The 19,072-nt window shown below is 35.6% G+C and overlaps 1 protein-coding gene across 2 annotated transcripts in view; it reads right to left on the reverse strand.

The window, feature by feature from the left end:
• Positions 1 to 19,072, reverse strand: part of GBE1 (1,4-alpha-glucan branching enzyme 1) — a 138,203-nt gene that overhangs the window by 53,665 nt on the left and 65,466 nt on the right. The gene's annotated exons all lie outside the window — the stretch shown is intronic.

Below are 19,072 nucleotides of genomic sequence, written 5' to 3' on the forward strand. Positions count from 1 at the left end.
AATTTGATATTAAGGAATAAAATAGTTTCATGAACAGTTTTCCTACTATTCATCACCTTCTCTCCCTGGGCACTGATCTCTGTAGGTTCAAAAGACACATCTTATTTCTACTGTCCACCTTCCATGGCACACCCCTCTCTGACACTCTTGTGTGCATCTCCTGCAAGCCACAGCTCTGAAGAGCTCATCCATCTCATTCAGCCAACACATGATGTAGTGAAACTGGCCCACATCTTCAACACTTGTCAACGTTACCATTTATCTTTAACCAATTTCCCAAAATAGCACTGCTACAACCCCACCTCCTACCAAGTTTCAGTGCAGAGAAGAGCCCAGGAGCAGGCAGGGTCTCCCCAGCCACCCTCTGCTGGGTGAGACAGAAGGGATAATGTTGCATAAACCACCCCACAATTTATCTATGCATATGGTAGGAATAGGGTAGTAAAGGGGACCCTTCCTATATTTCATTTAACAGACATCAGAAACAGTAAATTCAGGAAGAAATTATGACACAAGGAATAAACTCCATTTTGATAAAACAAATGTCACCACTTTCCTTCCTTCAAGAAAAGTTCTTCATATGAAGGATGCTTTACGTCTTGAGTATATGGCATTAGGGGAAAAGATGGGAGGCTATGGACACGTAAAGTCAAATTCTGATCTCACTAAATAGCCAATTCTTATTAACTGTCATAGAATTATAATATTTCTCCTTCTTTTTGCATGCACTGCACAGAGATACACACTTGGGCATATGAAGACAGAAATAGTACCAAATCAATACCCCAAATTTAGGAAATGTGAATCACCTCACTGTGAATTCCCTCAGTTCAACACCTTTCCTGGGCATGCATTACATGACAAGGTTTGTTTTGTTTGTTTTTTTTTGTTCCATTGCTACACTCCCCTGCTTCAAATCATCCAATTCAGAAGTTAACAGGACACAAGGAAGATCTCAGGAGCTTGTCTGAAGAACCTCCCATATATTTATTATTTCTCAGGTGAGATGGTTATGAGCGAATGAACAAGATTGAGATTGCTCTGATATTGAAAGGGTAGAAAAGTATCAAAAGTCCTACAAACTGGCAAACTGGTCACAAAAAAGCAATTTTGTGCAAACGTTTGCTGTATCTTTTTCTGACTCAGCATGAAATTCACAGAAAGCTATTTCCTGCAAGCCAAATACTGTGAGAAAAGAGCCTGGTATTTTAGTAAATAGAAATAGTATCTCACACAGAACGAAGATAATGCATGTGCAAAGAGTACATTAATTACAACAAGCACCATCCACTTAAAAGTTATTTCTTCTCATTACAAAGTGCTTGACTTTATAACCCTAAAGTCCTTAAGATGGTGAAGAGGATTTGTACATTTGTAAAACATATACAGAAGTCTCAAAATGGATAACAAATGTAATTTTTTCCACCATTGTTGGCACTGAAGATTGATCTTTGGGAAAAGATGGAGAACCAGTATGAACATAAATTGTAATGACTTTTAAATGAAAAAGTGACAACAATAAGAACAAACAAGATGAATTTGTTACACCAAAGTATTAGAAAATTAATGAGATCAAAAACCTGAGTAGGAGCAGCAGTTTTCCAAGCATCTGATTGCACATGGGAAAGAAGATCATAAATAAATAAATAAATAAATTTTGGATTTTAGTGTAAACTTGGGAGAAAAATCAGCTTTAGGGTAATATTTTAAGCAGTATATCAAGTACTACCAACCATACTGACTTTTACAGAGACAACTACACAGCTCCAAAACATGAGCCAGAACAACAGATTTTTTGAGACATGCAAATCAGACAAACCAGACAAAGGTTCATTTTTTCATCCAAGTCAATTTGTTCATGGGAGCAGCAACATTAAGACATAGAAATTGACAGAACAAATAACTTTGAAGAAAGCCAGCAGAGGGCAAAATTGAAGAGGCATAATTCAGACACATCCACCAAAGAAGCAGCAATTCAGGAGGATTTCTAAAACAGTACTTTCTTGTATTTTACACACAGATATGGAAACAGGATAGAATTCATTAGGAATATAATTTCTTCTGGGAAAAAAACATATATTAAGTTATGCCCTAAAAATCTCACATTTTTACATATTACAAAATTGAGAAGGTTCTTTCCTTGCATGCATGATCAAAGGAAGGTTATGCTGTATCATCATTAAGGAACAGAATGATTTACAGAGTAAGAAATCTAAGTAATTCAGAATTCACTCAGACATTCAAAACAAAGAAGGTCTTTGCAGAGAAGTATTGCTGGATTTTTTTCCTCTCACCCTTGGAGCCCATAGCTCGTTTATTAAAAACAGATTTCTTGTTTGAAAAAGTGAAATGAGCACATCTACCTAGATGACCTGATTTAATGTGGTGATGAGAAATTTAACAACTTTCCTATACTAGGTCAGCAGAAAACATGTGAAATTGCTTACAAGACACACTTGTTATTTGCTTTTTTCCTCTATGCTAAAAAAAAAAGCAAAATAATGATTCTCCATAAGCATTTTAAATTCCAGTCCGTGATGAACATGAAATATTGAGATGCAAGCAATGCATTTAAACCAGTTAATTTTGTCACTATGGACAAAAAATAATATTGGCTATGTCTAATACAGTTTGAAGATGTAATTCTTGAACCATATTAATGTTGACCTTCAGGAATTGCATTTATTACTATGTACTGGAGAACTGCTGACCTTATAAGAATCTAGACTTTTATGATGATATACCTGTTTCAGTTCTTAGTGCTTAATTAACTTAAAACATAGTAGCACTGAATTTCTAAATCACTATTTCTCAAAGTACCCCCAAACACTTCAATAGCTGACTGGTTTAAATTCAATCAAAAAATTGCTAAACAAAGAAATTTGCATGCAGTCTAATGAATACATTGCTAACGATAATGCTAACTTTCAGTGAATCTGGTACAAGTTGTTTTATGGCCTAAACATTTTAGATCTAATACAGATATATTTGTTTTTTCACCACTGCTTATGAGCATAGAGCAGTTTCCCTGCTATTCTGATGAACTTTGATTAGTTATACAAAAGGGTAACCAGTCTTACCCTGTTTGGAAAACAACAGCAACAACAACAAACCCCTTTGTGCTTCAACCTCCGTAATTTATCACAAGAAATACCCCTCTGACAGCTACAAAATATCATTGCCAAGACCCCAAGTCCTCTTTAGCCATAAGGGGTTGAGAAGCTGAAGCAGGCAGTGCCTGTTGAGACCAAGGGGCAATCCTGACTCACAGCACCACTGTCCTCAACACCTGCACTCCAATTGTTCTGAACAACACTCCATTGCAACATACTCAGCTCTATCAGTCAACAGGACGTGATAAAGTCTTTAACAGAGCAAAAGAACTTGTGTTTGGCTATCCAGACTGCACTATGTCTCCAAAATGGACTGTGAAGACAATAAACAAGAGCTGTCCTCTTGGGGCATAGGATAACCTGGGAGCAGAAGAGGTCAGCAGTAATATGTCATTTCCCCTGTATCAGTCCCTAGAAGAGACAGAATCACTGAATTATTTTCCAAATCCAGGAAGAAGGTTTTATTCTTAGCCACAAAAATTGAGGTTTATTGATGCCATCATAATTACAAAGTTAATATTATATAATTACATATGTAACACATATGTAATTACATATACATCAAATAATTTACTGAAAGATTTAAAGTTTTCTCTAACAGTTAAAAATGATGGATACTTTTATCAATAGTTGTGGCAGAAGACATCTTTGGTTAATCCTTAACATCCCATTCCCTGCATTAAAATTAAAAAGTATTTGAGAATTTCGAGGCGAACCTTATGAAGAAAAGTCCTTAATTATTTAAGCAGTACTATGAAAATGTCATGAGAAATCAAAGTGAAAGGACTATTTTCAAATTTTGAAGCATTTGTTCAGTAAAGATCTGAAGTTCTTTCACAAAGTAAATCATTGATTCCTTTTAAGTAAAAGTTAATAGGGGTAAATTAATTGGATGCAGGGTTGCACAATTACTTCTGTGCCTTTTTGTGGGCAAAACTCCAACTCCTCATAAACCACAGACAAATATACATATTATATGTGTAATACAGAGAATCAGAAAATGGTTTAGGTTGGACCTCTGAGATCACTGAGCACAACTATTAACCACATATTCACCACTAAACCATGTCCCTCCGTGTGCCACATGCACACATTTTTAATGTTACCAGGGATGGTTCTTCCACCACTCCCCTGGGCAGCCTGTCACACATGCTCACCCTTCCAGTGAAGACATTTCTCCTGATATACAATAAAAACCTCCCCTGGTGCAATTTGAGGCCATGTCCTCTTGTCCTGCCACTTGCTGTCTGGGAGAAGATGATGACCCACCATGCTACACCCTCCTGTCAGGAAGTTGTACAGACCAATAAGGCTCCCCTGAACCTTCTTTTCTCCAAACTAAATAGTCTGAGTTCCCTCAGCAACTTCTTACAGGAGAAGCACTTTGGCATTACAAATATATATATATAAAATATATGTATGTATACATATATATATATAGATATATAAAATATATATATTATATATATGTATACACACACATGTGTGTATATATATACACATATATATACCTATATATGTATAAGTATACAAACACACATATATATACATATGTATGTATACATATACATATATATACCTATATATGTGTATATATAAATATATATAAAATAACAGTACTAATACATATTAGACATAACCCACGTTATGTCTGATATGTTTACACTTTTCTATTTAAAACTTCTACTAAGCAGAACACTGGTTATTTTGTCGCTTTTTCAACTTGGTTTGGATTGCATTGACAGCAAACAAGAGTAGCAGCTTTGAAGATGCACAGGGTTTTCCATTTTAGTTAAAATTACAGTTCTAGAATGCCACACCAGACAACAGACCTTTTGGAACCATTAATCCTGAACCCCATAAGTCCACTGCTATGTAGGGAGAAAGCACTTTTATTTTCAAAATGCTGTAAACAATGTAACAGCACTCTGCATTTATTAGACTTATAGACCCATATTCAGCAATTACTTTGGGAAAATGATTTCTTCGAAATAGGCACATTGTTTATTCATATAGAACCAGTAGCTGTGATGTGTTCATGAGAGTATTTTAACTTTTTTCCCCTCAAAATTCTACTTCCTCTGTTGGAACAAAGCAGTGCCATCCAGCATGGTGAAACAAGCATTTCCCAATTTTCAATTGCTTAGATATTTGATCAATGCTTTGAAAAGACACCTCGTTTTAATTGTGCAGGTTAATTCTGCACCAACTCTTTCATATTTTGCCAATGAATTAAACATGTTTATGAATATATTCACATGGCTTTCCTGAAATGCCATTTGCACGAAAAGGAATTTTCTCCTCAAATGAACTATGGACTATACAGGGGTTTAAAATAACCTGCAAGTAAGTAGCAGTGTCCTAGGCTTACATTTTTCTGGATAGTCCTATCCACACTTGGTAAGAGTAAACTAACATCAAATAAAGCATTCAGTTATTTGCCTTATAAAATGGAAGCAATAATTCAAATACTACTCAGCAAAGGTTATGTCCTGCAAAATGTGAATATAAGAACAGCCTTGGAGGCAAAGCAGGTGGGTACTTATTGTAATGAAATTTAATATTCTTGATGCTTTTTGCTCAGTTGGCTTCCTGAGGTAAATAGAAAAGTAAAAAAAAAAAGGAAGTACTGAAGACAATTACCTGAGTTTTAACAGAGCCCGCAGGGCATACACATTTTAAAATAGAGAAAGTATCAAAAATAATATTACAAAATGCTTTTAAGTGCTGATAAAGCCTACACGGATTTCAGTTCCAATTTGGATAAATTAGCATTTGTCCCACTCATATTCTACCCAAGTAAATGATACACTAATAAAATGAAAATCTTAGAGATTATTTAAAATTCTGTTCTCCCAAAATAAACTTCTTAGACAGTATTAAATATGTTTGGTCATATAATCAACTCTGCAAATTAGTAAACAAAATTTGCTGTTCTACAAAATACAACTAAATCACAACTTTAAAGATGTACTGTCAGAATTTGCATATAATTTAATGCAATTCATTACTTCCATTATTAAACAGTAGTTTATTGTTCAACACCGAGTTTGCTTTCAAAATAAGTCTAAATGTAGTGCACAAATAGCTACAAACTATTACAGATCAGGTGACTTTTGATTTTAAACAGACCATTATCCTGAACTTTACCCAGAAAATGGCACCAGAGTTGAGATGGGGAGTGGTAAAGAATCAAGTATCAGGGGAGATTTAACTACTTTGTTGTGAGGTGTGTTTTTTCTCCCCTGAAATAGTATGCTATTATACACATATAAGAATACAAAATAATTATACTCAACTTTTGTTATTCCCTATACAGGAAAACAAAATTACACTCAAAATCAATTAATTCCTTTAGCAGTGACAAAAATATTAACTACCTGGCCAACTGTTAACATTTTTAAGCTCTATTTTCTAACAGCCATCTTATTAAAAGCATGAAACAGTGCTTTCTATAAACCTAATTTAATTTTTTACTTTGAAATACTGGTTCCCTAATTTATGCTCACACAAGTGACCTCAAAGGGACACTGAGAAGGTGTCTGGTTACACACAATAACATTTAAAGCATTTGTATTATGCCTGTACCTTCAAAATGCAAATACAAACTGGTTTAATTTGAATTCAGGTGCATTTTTTTTTCTGATGTTAATGAATAGCAACAAGTATTTAAGAAGCCAAGAAGCAGAATTCTTTGCTAAAGAGAACATTTTGAAAAATCCTAAATAATAGCACTAGAGAAGTGAAGCAAGACTAGACCACTGCCCTTGAGACAATTCCAGAGTTAGTACAAACATATCATCAAAACTCTGCTATTTCTAAAAGTTAGAGAAGAGTAAAAAAGGGGCAAACTTTCGCATTTTACCAACCTAAGACATCACCTTAAAAGATATTATCTGAATATCCTTTTACTTTAGACCCTCAAGAGACCAGCACACTGAATCCCTGAAAACTTTGTTGTCTGTCTGTATTTTATTGACCAGAAGTCTATCCTTCCCTTCATCCCAACTAGGCAGTTGGTAGCAATGACAAATCTACAGAAGGATAAGAAAATTTTAGGATGAGTGAAAGTGCTCATTATCAGTCATCATCCAGAACAGACAACACAGGAAGCTTCTGAGATACTGACTCCATGTCTTGAATGGTAATCTACTGATTTCTAATCCTGGGGAAGCAGGGGCTAAGGGAAATTCACTCTTTATGTTAATATTAGCTAATACAAGGCTTAGATTACTTCCTCTCACGCTTCCAGATTTTATCCTCAGCATCAGCAATTGTTCTGGATGCAGTCTAAAATGTTCCTTTCAGCACTGCGGGATGAGAATGCTCAGTTACGTGACAGACTTTGGCTTGGAGGGCAGAAAAATTTGTACAATGAGTTATTACCTTCACAGAAAAAAACATTTCCAGTGGAAAGCTTAAAGAGCCTGAAGACTGTCTTAGATCATCCCCAGCACAAGATTCAGGGAATCTGCAAGGGGAAGCAGCCACCTGGCAAAGCTGATCCAGGCATGCAGCAGTCCCCGTGCTCTGAGTAAGCACAGAATGCAAATCTGGTGCTTTTGCACAAACCAGCATGGGAGATCTGAAGCACAGGGTTCATATTAAATAGGAATCCATCCTTAAGCACAGCATAGTATTTCTCTCTTTGCTGCACTTTTTGAAGTTACATTCTTCAGAAATGTAATTAAAGAAAGATATAGCTCAGATTGGGCTGTGCCAATAGAGTTCTGAACTTGCAAATACATTTTCTGTATGTTTCATAAATACTTTTTCATCTAAGAGACCTGAAAACCAGGTTTGTATTCAAAGACACCTAGTGTTTTTAATCTCAATTTCTTACTAGATACTGCCATTTCAACTATATAATATGTACTTCATGAAGATAAATATGAGAACAATAAATACATTCACGATAGATTGTTACAGTAGCTTTGCTTAGTAAAATACATGGTGAAATTATTATTTGAATCATCTTGGGAATAAATACCTGCAATGTAATTCTTGTATTGATTCACAGCTATACTTTGTTTTCTCCATTATTCTATTTTTCAAGCATTATGCACCTATTTTAAAACCTCTTGTGACCTGAACGCATTTTAACATACTCACTATCTTTCTGTAACCACCACATTTGTAAACTCCACAAAAGACAGGGGGGAAAGAAACTGTGCCAAAATGCATTCAGTTGTATTCCCACTAATTCACTGAAATTAAATTGTGACAATGGAAAGCTCAGAAAGTATCTTGAAAATATGGAGAGAATAATTAGTGTCCTTACATAGAAATTACAAAAACCATATTTAACTGCCTACAGCTTACTTACAAAGTTGTTTAAAAACAACACATTCCTCCACATTTGAAAAAGCTTTGAGTACTGTATTTACATTTTTAAGTCAACAATGGAATGGCAACTCACACAACAAGGCAATAGAACCCTTTGAGAGTTTCAAACCAACTTCTGTTCCTCTAAGATAACTGGTTAGTGCATGAGAACTTGTACAAAATCACAGAACACAGAATGATCTTTAGGGATTATCTAAATGATAAATGATCACAACCGCCCTGCAGAGGGCACAGATACCCTCAGCTTGGAGTCCTGTGCAACCTGAACTTAAACATTTCCAGGCATGGGGCATCCACAAGCCATGTCTCTGGACAACCTCTTTGGTGTCTCATCACTCTCACCATGAAAAGTTTTGTTCTTAATGTCCTTCCTCATGATCTAAACCTACCCTTCCAGTTTAAAACCACTGTCCCATGTCCTGCCACCTGTGCCCTGTCCTGCATCTCTTCCCTCAAACCACACAGTCTGGTGCTATCCACAAAGTTCAAACCCAATAAGTTCCTTAGGGACACCACTTGTTACTGATCACCATTTGGAAATCTTAATCTACCAGTGTATTTCATGCATTGGAAATGTCTTTTTTTTTTTAACAGTAAGGTCTTTTACTGAAATGCCATGATTTTTTACTGAAATGAAATCAACTATTCCTACTACAGATATTCTCTATTTCAGACACATTTCAGTGCAACTATTGCTGATACTGGCTTATGTGGTAGCAGAATTATATCAACTTTTAATTAAAATATTCCTAAAGTGGAAACTTCATAATACTATAGAAAAAAAAAAAAATCATTTTCTAGACCAGGACAGAACACAAAGAAAACTAAAGCTAAAATTCTCTGAAATAGTTTAAAACAAGTTTTTCCTTGCATATATTGACAGTCTAGCATTGCTGGCAAATGAGTTGCTCAAGCTCAGACTTTAATAAAATGTTGCTGGTTTTCCAAGTTTGGGTGAGGATGGCTCTGTGCTAAGAGCAATTATTGATGAAACCTACAAAACATTTCCTCTTTCCAGTACACAATTAATGAGTTTATAAGAATGCCATTTTACACTACTTTCTGTAAGTCACTACCTTTTTTAGCCAATTTGTTAGCTGGTTAAGGATTAGAAAGAACATCCAGCTGAAAGCTGTTTCCCATTTCCTGACAGACATTCAGTTTCCTCCCCAATTGACCCAATGACAAAATAATTACCTTGAAATTTCTTATAACAAAGTCAAAGTAGATTTTCATCTTTTCCAATGCCCTTATCCAAGATAGTGGTGGCAAAGGAAGCCTGGAAACATTGATAATGTAAATTTTAGTGTCCGTAGTTGACTTTTTTCCTCTCCAAAAAGCATTCACCTTGTGAATGGCCTAAGCATCCACCCTAGAATGGTTATAATCCCCCAGTTTGTAGGAAGAAAAATTTAAGATTTTAGATTTCAGGGTAGTGGATAGTCTAAAAATCCAGGGTAATAAACACTAAACACTCAGTTCAGAAAATGGGGAGAAATAGTAGTGGAAAGCTTTTGGGATATTTTTTCTCCAGTGTTTGGCTGACTAATTACTCCAATTCACTGATCCTTTGAACACAGAAACCATGAAATCTTAAAGGCAAGAGTTAAATTTCAGCAAGAAAAAGTGAATTTCACCTAGTCATTATCCCTAAAATCAACTGTATATATAGCATTTTGAGAGATTATGTAATTTGGTTCCTTAAGCACCAACTTTTAGAACCTGCTTCTAAATGTCCAAGCTTAGTACATTTAAAACTAAATAAATTCAAATAAATCTGTTACATTTAAATGACATAATTCAAACAAGAAAAGTTTTTTTGTTTATAGCTGTGGCTACATTTACAGTTTTAGCACATTTACAGTCACAAAATGTCATTCATTGACAGTTGAAGCCAGTGAAGTATATATATTTCCTTTGTGTGAAAAATTCTATTTATTATTCTTATTATTTATTATCTTAATTATTTATCAGCCTGACTAACGTGGTGTCATAATAAGTGAAACAATAACTTAAGTGTTTTTTTTCCATTTTTTCTTCTTTTTTTTTCTTTTGCCTTTGGAGGAGAAGGGAAGGGAGGGAAGACAAGGGGGAATTTAGCACTGCCTCCACCTGCTTGCAAAAGGTCAGGGTATGAAAATGTAACACCATACTCATAGGGATGATTTCACTTTGAGTTGAGGTTTAATAAAAAATTGATTTTTTTCCTCAAAAGACACCAATTTCTCTATTACTCTACTGAAGAACTGTCTTAGAAAACGTAGATATAACACTAATAATAAGCCTGTGCTAAAATGTGTTTTAAGATATCATGACCTAATCAAAGGTGTGCTACATTGCAATCAAAATGTTGCTAAATACAAATTGCAAGAGGAAAAAGCTGATCACTCTAAAGCACTGGAGAAAAAAGGAGAGAGTCAATCTCTCTGAAGTTTTGTGGGTTAAAGACACAGGGTATAGAGTAACTTCTTTTTGACAGGGAGAAAGGAAAATGGCTTCACTCCACATCATGAAATGACAAATTCTATGGTGTTTACATAAATCCCTGCAGCCACGAAGAAGCAATCTTATGTGTTTATTTAATCAGGAAAGTGACAACAGCCATTACTTTACTTTCTTCACATATCTTAAAGGAATAAAGAATAAAAATAAAGACTGCAAAGAGCATTCTTCTCTTCATTGTGAAGCTTTTGATAAATACACTCAGTTAAACACTCTTTGTGCAATGACTAAATATATTATAAATACAAAAAAATCCATACTTTTACTTAATAATTCTTCAGAGAACTTCATACTCAGCTCTTTGTTTGAACAAATTAAGTCGTCTCCTACAGAAAAAAATTACTAAAGCACATAGTAGTGACTATGGATGTGCTTTTTCATTCTTGTTTATTTGTTCACATGTATCTGTCCTTAAAACTACACTTGACAGGACTTAATTATTGCAGTAACACTAAATAAATCAAGGGGTAAGGTCTACAAAGTATTACTTGTACACTTGCTTTCCTCTGCCTGAAAGAAACTCATTAATTGTAGAAGAATAACTTAAAAAAACTTGTGTCAACTGTCTAAACTATTAATTAATAACTATGGCAATTAATTTTATTTTTTTCCAAATAAATTTAAGCAAATTTTCAAGTGCTGACAAGAAATTGTAATATAGATACATGAAAATATTGAGTAAAAAGCCCCTTATCACAGAAGAGACACAAAGACGAAGCAAGACAAAGAGATGTTTGATGGCAGTTCTCATGGCAAACTAGGAAGATACCATTTTCTACAAGAAACTGCCCAAAGCAAATCCATGGAGAAAACAGCCAAGAAAATACAGAATGCTTTTAAAAAAACACAAACCACTCTTTTTCCTGACCTGGTATAAAACAATTTGCTTTGTTCCCAGGGATAAAGCTTTTAATACAGTATCTTACATATTCATTAATAAATTATCAATAAATAATATATAAATAAATAAAATAATAAACTATTTCAGTTCTTCTGACTTATCCTGTAACTACATCAGCCAGAAAAGAGCCAAAAGCTGCTCCCTGTCCATCCACCACTATTATAATGGGAACGGTGGAACCATTAATTTTTTTTTTAACTTCTTTACAATTTCACCAATAATTTCTGAAGTATCAACTCAAATAAAATTTCTTCAAGTAACATCAGTTTTCCAAAGTAATTCTGGCATTTAAATAACCTCTACAGGAAACATTTATATACAGCTGTGTCCTTATACTATAAATATTATAAGGACATATATATATATATATAATATAAATATAAAAATATGAAAAATTCCGTAAATTTCAGCATGCTATCACAGTACAGTCCCATCCCAAGCTGAATCTCAGTCAGTGGCTATAGGTGGGAAGCAATTTCTTTGGACAGAGACAGAAGGCTGCCCAGCACTGTTGCATGCATTGCCCTCTATCTCCACTTTCACATTCTAGAGACAGGAACTTTTATGCCATTCTCAAGAAAACATGGCATCCCTTTCAATACTGTAAGTAATATATCAGATCAACATAATTATCTGCAGATTATTTCTGATCTGTTGGCCATACATAGGCTACTGACTTCTGAAAATGCTACTGCACTTTCTTTGTTTTCTACTTTGTAGCCAGAGCTGTGATTTAATCTCTGTTAGCTCTCTCCAACGAGCTTTCAAAAAACAGATTTCAAATGGATCTGTGCATTGTACAACATGTACAAAATAGAATCAAAAAACCCCAAACAATTGTGTTAATGTTTCCATCTTCTTTCTCTGCTCTGAATTATGAATGCCTATGATTATGTACTATACCTTGCCTAACTTTCCTCCAACCTTGAATTTCTCTGGATAAAAACCCATTAGAAGAAAGTCAACATGGCTCTTTTCATTTCTGGACTCTTCTCAAACTTAAACAACCATCAGCCTTTTCTCCAGCACAATCTTCTATTCACAACAGATGCTGCTCATGGTCAGCTGTTGCAGCAATCACTTGATTCCTATGTGAAGCTCTGAGTTTTAGAGCTATGGATTTAAAGCATCACAGTCTGTTATAACTAAGTACAGTACAGTAAAACAATTAAGCTTGTTTAATTAAAAACTTTAAAAATTAAAAAGTAAAGCACTTATACAGCAGCTCTAGACTGAACATGCTATAAATCATATGATCATGGCTAAGACTTCTCTTTTTTGCACTGTTATTTACATTTTTCTGATTATATTGTAATAAGTTCCTATGTATCATCCCTTCTGCCAATGCTTTCAGTAATCATTCCCTACAAAAAAGGCAATTTATAAACTGCAATGTCCCCATACTTGAAAGCGTTTGCCTACCAGCAATTACAATGATGACTAAAAAGAAACAAAGATTTTTAGGCATGGAAGGTCTTAAACTTTAAGGTTTAAATTTTATTAAGTATTTTTATACTGTCACAGTCATCATCAAAATCCAGTCTATTAGAAGCAGAGTGCTAAGGAACATAGGCAGACAGTGTTTTTGAGGACAATCTTTAATCAAAATAATTACATTTATGATGGGTGAATAAAAATCTCAGTATTATGCTACAAGCAGAACTTCCTTGAAACAATCATTAAGAAATAATCTTTGCCAACCAAATGAAATTCCAATGCATATTATGCAGATCTTTAAATACAGAGCTTTCCTAAACTAATTTGGTAGAGGAAGACTGGCAGGAAATGAATTAAAATCAGCACAGCTTTATGTTTCACATAATGAAACACAACTTACATCCCTGTTCTATCGTAATTACCCTAGAACCAACAATATACCAAGAAGCCATCACATGACTGAGAATATCTCTCATTGTCAACTCTCACTGCATTACCTTTAGCCTAGCTGGAATTATGGCCAAAGATTCTCCTCAATGAAAACCTATTTGTGACAACCATGGCACAGCATTGGATGTCCTTACTAGTGCCTAAATTCAGCAAACCTGCACCTTGCCAAATCCTCAGAAGCTGCAGAAGAAAGCACTTCAGTTCTTACACTCTGGGAAGTCAACTGGATATGAATCACTGATTATGTGCAAGCTACCCCTGCTTGCTTATCCATCTCCTCTTTCTGTGTCCCAAACAGTGTCCCAAAACCTGCACAGCTTAAGCTTCTAAGGAAATTCCTCAGCTGGGTGAAAACTGAAAAGTCTTTAGATCAGAACTAGATAAAATAAGAGAGGCAAAGTTACAGACAGACAGGTTTGTTAGGAGCACTAGGATTCAAAGGAAGAACGTGGAAAGGCACAAAACAGTGAAGAGGACAACCCATACCATCAAGGGTCTGTGACAAGTAGTGGTGTTCCCCTTTCTCCCACCTGACTGACACCTGCCTGGCCAGCAGAGTCTGTTCAGGTGTCATCTCAGAAGCAATGAGTGTCCCAGCAGCTTTTAAATCCTACCTATCCTTTGTGTGCATGAGGTTTGCAGTCAAATCTTTGCACTCTGAAACATGTCAAAAAAAGGCCCCTGAGGTGGATGGCAAGAACACACACAGCGTTATCTGCAGTCTGTATCTCATACTCACGTAGCAATTTTCCTTAAGAGCATTACCAGAAACTTTAATACCATGGGACTCCAGAGTTCAAATGCTAATGTGTAAGCATTAAAGAGTAGCAGCGAATCCACACCATCCTGAGAGCTGTACAAATCATGGGGATGCTCCCCAAAGAAGGCAACAAGCCTCTACCTCCACTGATATTTAGAAATCATCACTGAATTGAAGGAAAACAAAACCAAAAACGTTCTGAACAGCTATGTTTAAAGAATTAGGAGCCCAGGCAAGTGCCCCTACTAACCAAACACTAAACTCTGAAAGATTTATGTTCCAGTTCATTCCACATACCATCATCACCTCAGTGGCAGATAAAGACTGGCAAAGTAGGCAATCAGAAGAAAGAAAAACAATTTGGGAGAAGAACAGCTGTTTAAGGAAGAACTAAACAGCGAGCTTAAGAGGCTGCTGAAGATGTTAGAAGATAAACATGTCTTTAAAGAGTCAGATCCTAAAGTCAAGAAAAATCAGGGGAACCTTTTTTTCCCCAGAAAATACAGCACAAGGTTTATGCAGGATTTAAACACTGGGTGGCAGAAAAGGCCACTGTCTGGCATCCAAACACAGGTGGATGTTTTAGATGCAAGAGAGTACCCGAGATACCTGCCTGAGGCTGGACCACAGGACAAGGGAAAAAAGCCTCAGGTGACCCACCCCACTCTGGAGGGGCAAGCGGGGGAAGAGGCCACCTACACCAGAACAAAGACACAAGCTTCAACAGCTGACAGCTGCCCTGTTTCTGCAGCACTGACAGCAAGGTTAAAAGCAGTTTCTGAGCTATGGCAGTTTGTAACACACCTTAAGAATAATTGAATTTAAAAAAAAAAAAAAATAAAAAGCAACAAAAAACAAAACAACAAAAACCACATCAAAAGTGCTGAGCTATAATCAGCTGTCCCACCAGCAGCTCAGAAGACTGAGCTGGAGAGAACATGTGGACTGGCAGCAGGGGACTAGCAAGTCATCTGTTGCCCTGATGTAAAATAGGACAAAGTGTTTATATATACTAAACCCTACCTGTAGCATTTCAAAGCACATTTGGCATGGATGTCATAAACTTCATAAAACTGATGAAGAAAAAACTTACTACGAGATGTCTCCCATTACAGGGCTTAGTTATGATTTTTAACCCCAAAAATATGGACAGAGCATCCAGTCTTAATAAGCCTTGAAATGAGGCCTCAAAAAAGCCCCAAAGGAGCTGCTGGGATATCTGCTAGCCCCAAATCCTTGTAACCAATATCATCTCTTACTGATCATACTGCTGCGTTCAAGAAAGCTGGAGTAATTAAAGTTAAAACGTCATTGTAAATCAATCTCTGACTTCTGTACCAAATTCATCCCCTAAACTGTGAAATAGCTCAAAATTTTGCCAAAACACTCAGGTGAGAAGGGGCATGATAATATTAACAAAACAAAACAAACCAAACTAACCCCTCCCTCCCCAAAAAAAGGAAAAAAAAACCAAAAACAAACAAACAACAAGCCAAAAAAACTCTTAAGGCATCACATGATTTCTGAATTTTAATTCCACCATTATTCCTAAAGGCTCACAGAAATATATCAGTATACCTATTGACATTCAGAATTGGATTAAGAGAAAATAGAATCCAACAAAGTCTAATGAAAGAACAGGAAAAGCCTTAAAAGCCGAAACAATATTCTCAGACCTCCACAAGTCTAGAAGGGCAACATTTGCACATTTACTTATGTAGTGCTGTGGGGAAAATCTTTACTAGGTAGTATCTCATTCTTAATTATTTTTAGATTATTTTGCCTGATTAGTATTTTAGACATACTTGCTATTTGGAGAAATGAATTTAAATTAAAATACAATCAACCACTCTAGTTGTGATCCCACCTGGTCTCCAGGGTGTACAATATCACTTCTAATGAACCTGACAGCTGAATAACCTTTGAATATGATTCTAAGAGGAAAAAAAATATGTATTTTGCTTGTGCAAAATTAATTACAAGTGGAATCCTTACTAAAGATGGGAGGGTGTTTACATGTATTCCAAGAGAGCTTCCCTTAACAGGAACACAATAGAGGCCATTAATTTCCTCCAAAATTAACTATACAGTGCCAAGTAGAGTACCAGTGCAGAGCTTCTGGCACCCCTTTTACACTAAAGTATTTTCCCTGTCATGAATTCGGGGTCAAAGTCACAATATTAAACAGGAACCAAAACAAATTATATAGAAGTTTGTTTTTCAACAGAAAATATTAAAATCAACTGCTATCCTCACTGAAGCACTGTGATTCTGGTTTTAGGGTTGGCTGCTGAGGGAAACAGGATGCACACAGATATAGCCAGACAGGATGGAGATAAGGGAGAGGAAGAGTCACCAAATTAGCATATTTGAGGAAAAAAATGCCCAGTATCTAGATTTTAGAAAAACTCACAAGGTTGTGCAAGAGCTATGAAAATTAATAAAGTGAATGTTTATTTTTGGTAGATTTTTAAAGCATGGTTTATATGCTTTAATGAAAAAAAGTTAAGCAAAAAGTATTCTATTGGCCAATTATCTTACCTGCAGGTTCTTATTTCAATGAAATTGAGTTTTTATTGTCCTATGACAACACCATGAACAGCATAATTTTAAAATGCTGTTCACAATTTACAGAAAAGCTCCCCCTTCATTCAACACTTGCATAAATATGGATTAAAAATTTAAAAATTAAAAATATGCCTTTATCTTTTTATGTAGCACTGTGGTGCAAAGATACAATGCCCAGGCTGTCCATTGAACAGGTTTACTATGATTGCTTTTCTTGGAAGCTGCTCTCTACTTACATGAATTTTACTAAAAAATAGTACTTAAGTACACAAGGGATATAATCCTTTTTTTTTTTTAGCACGGATATAGATCTTTTCCCACATTCTGCTACAGCAAGTATTCACAGTCCCTTTCACAGACAACTGAATAATCTTGCAAATGCTGCGAGATAAACTTACATCTTGGCTTTCAAAGAAAATGTAGACAGACTAAACTGATAAAGCAACTGTTCCTTAATCTCTTTCACGGTAGAGAATTAGTTTCTCTCAATTCCATAGTGAATTGAGCATTCTTTGCATTTGATGTTTAAGTACCTGCAGATTTTACTTCCCACTACAGAAGGAAAGGGATTTAGTACAAGCTCTGTACAGGATAGAAGGCTCTGCTAGCTGAAGAAATTTCACTCAGCAAGCAAGCTTTTCTGTAGACCATTCAACAGACTGTGTTTGCTGTCATTTATTTGGAGCAAATTTTCAACATCTGCCAGCAACTTGAGTCTCTCTCACATATTTTTATATTCGCCTCATCCAGACTAGAGCTGCTCATGCACTGGTATGGAGATTAGCCAATACAGATTAATGCCAATACAGACTAAATGGGGATAAAAAAACAACCACCAAACCCAACATTTTCAATGAAATGTCAGTTTGATTCATTCTCAATTTTTTTTTGGAAACTGCACACACAAAGAATAGGGGGAAAAGTGCAAGCTATTTTTTAATCAGTTCTGTGAAAGTTACAAGGACCACGAAGGTTACATCTATCTTTTCAGCCTTAAAACATGACTATAAACCCATAAAGGATATTTACTGTCTCAGGTATTAGGATCCCTTAATGACTAGAAAAAAGTTCACAGCTTCCTGTTCTTGAAGGGAAGAAAGGGTTTCCACAACCATTTGAAAAGAAAACGCCACATTTGTTGTTGCATATCATGAGAGGGGTAGAGGTTGGGAAATGACCTTCAAGGGACCCTCAGTCATTCTGTGCAGAGCTTCAGTTTCTCTGGTCTTTGCTATTCTCTAATCTCATCTCTCTCCCTCACAGCTCTTTCCACTCCTCCCTTCCAGCATTCAGTCTGGCACCTATTCCAATGCCATAGCATAAAAAGAAATTCCACAGTACAGGTCAGAACATATCACTGATCCAACCAAGCCATGGAGGCATTTCTTCAGTTCTGAAGAAATATTTAACATTGCATTTGCAACCTACAAAGGAGCTGGTTATTTCTCTCACTTATAAATACCCCCAAACACTCAATACCAGCATCACTTTCTTTCCCAGTAGGAAGAACCTGCATCTGCTTGGAACAGAGGAAGGTCCATAACCACATCATGCTGTCTCTCTACAGGCACTGGTACTCACACACTTCTTGGTTACTCACAAGCATCATGAAATAAAACGTGTAATATTCTCATATTGATACTAAAGCTTTAAGATTATTTGAAATATATATATATTTTTAATATAAATTTAAAGCTTAATAGGAAAGACTAAACTGCATTTCTTATAATAATAAAATTACAATTCAAAAACTCCCCCTGAAATAACCTGTAAAATTGTCCCAAATAACAAGTAAATAAAAAATAGCTCATTCTACTAAGTACTGAAGTGCACAAATCAGTTTTCACACCGGTCACTTGGTTTATTTGACATTGTGAGTTCCATTAAACAGTTGGCCTATGATATGTAATGTGGCTTTTGTAATAGTGCAACACAATCATATCTATCTAGTCCATGGCAGTTCAGTGCAAGCAAGGGAGAAAAATGGGAAAAACA

The sequence above is a fragment of the Poecile atricapillus genome, chromosome 1, assembly GCF_030490865.1.
Source record: "Poecile atricapillus isolate bPoeAtr1 chromosome 1, bPoeAtr1.hap1, whole genome shotgun sequence".
Lineage (NCBI taxonomy): Eukaryota > Metazoa > Chordata > Aves > Passeriformes > Paridae > Poecile > Poecile atricapillus.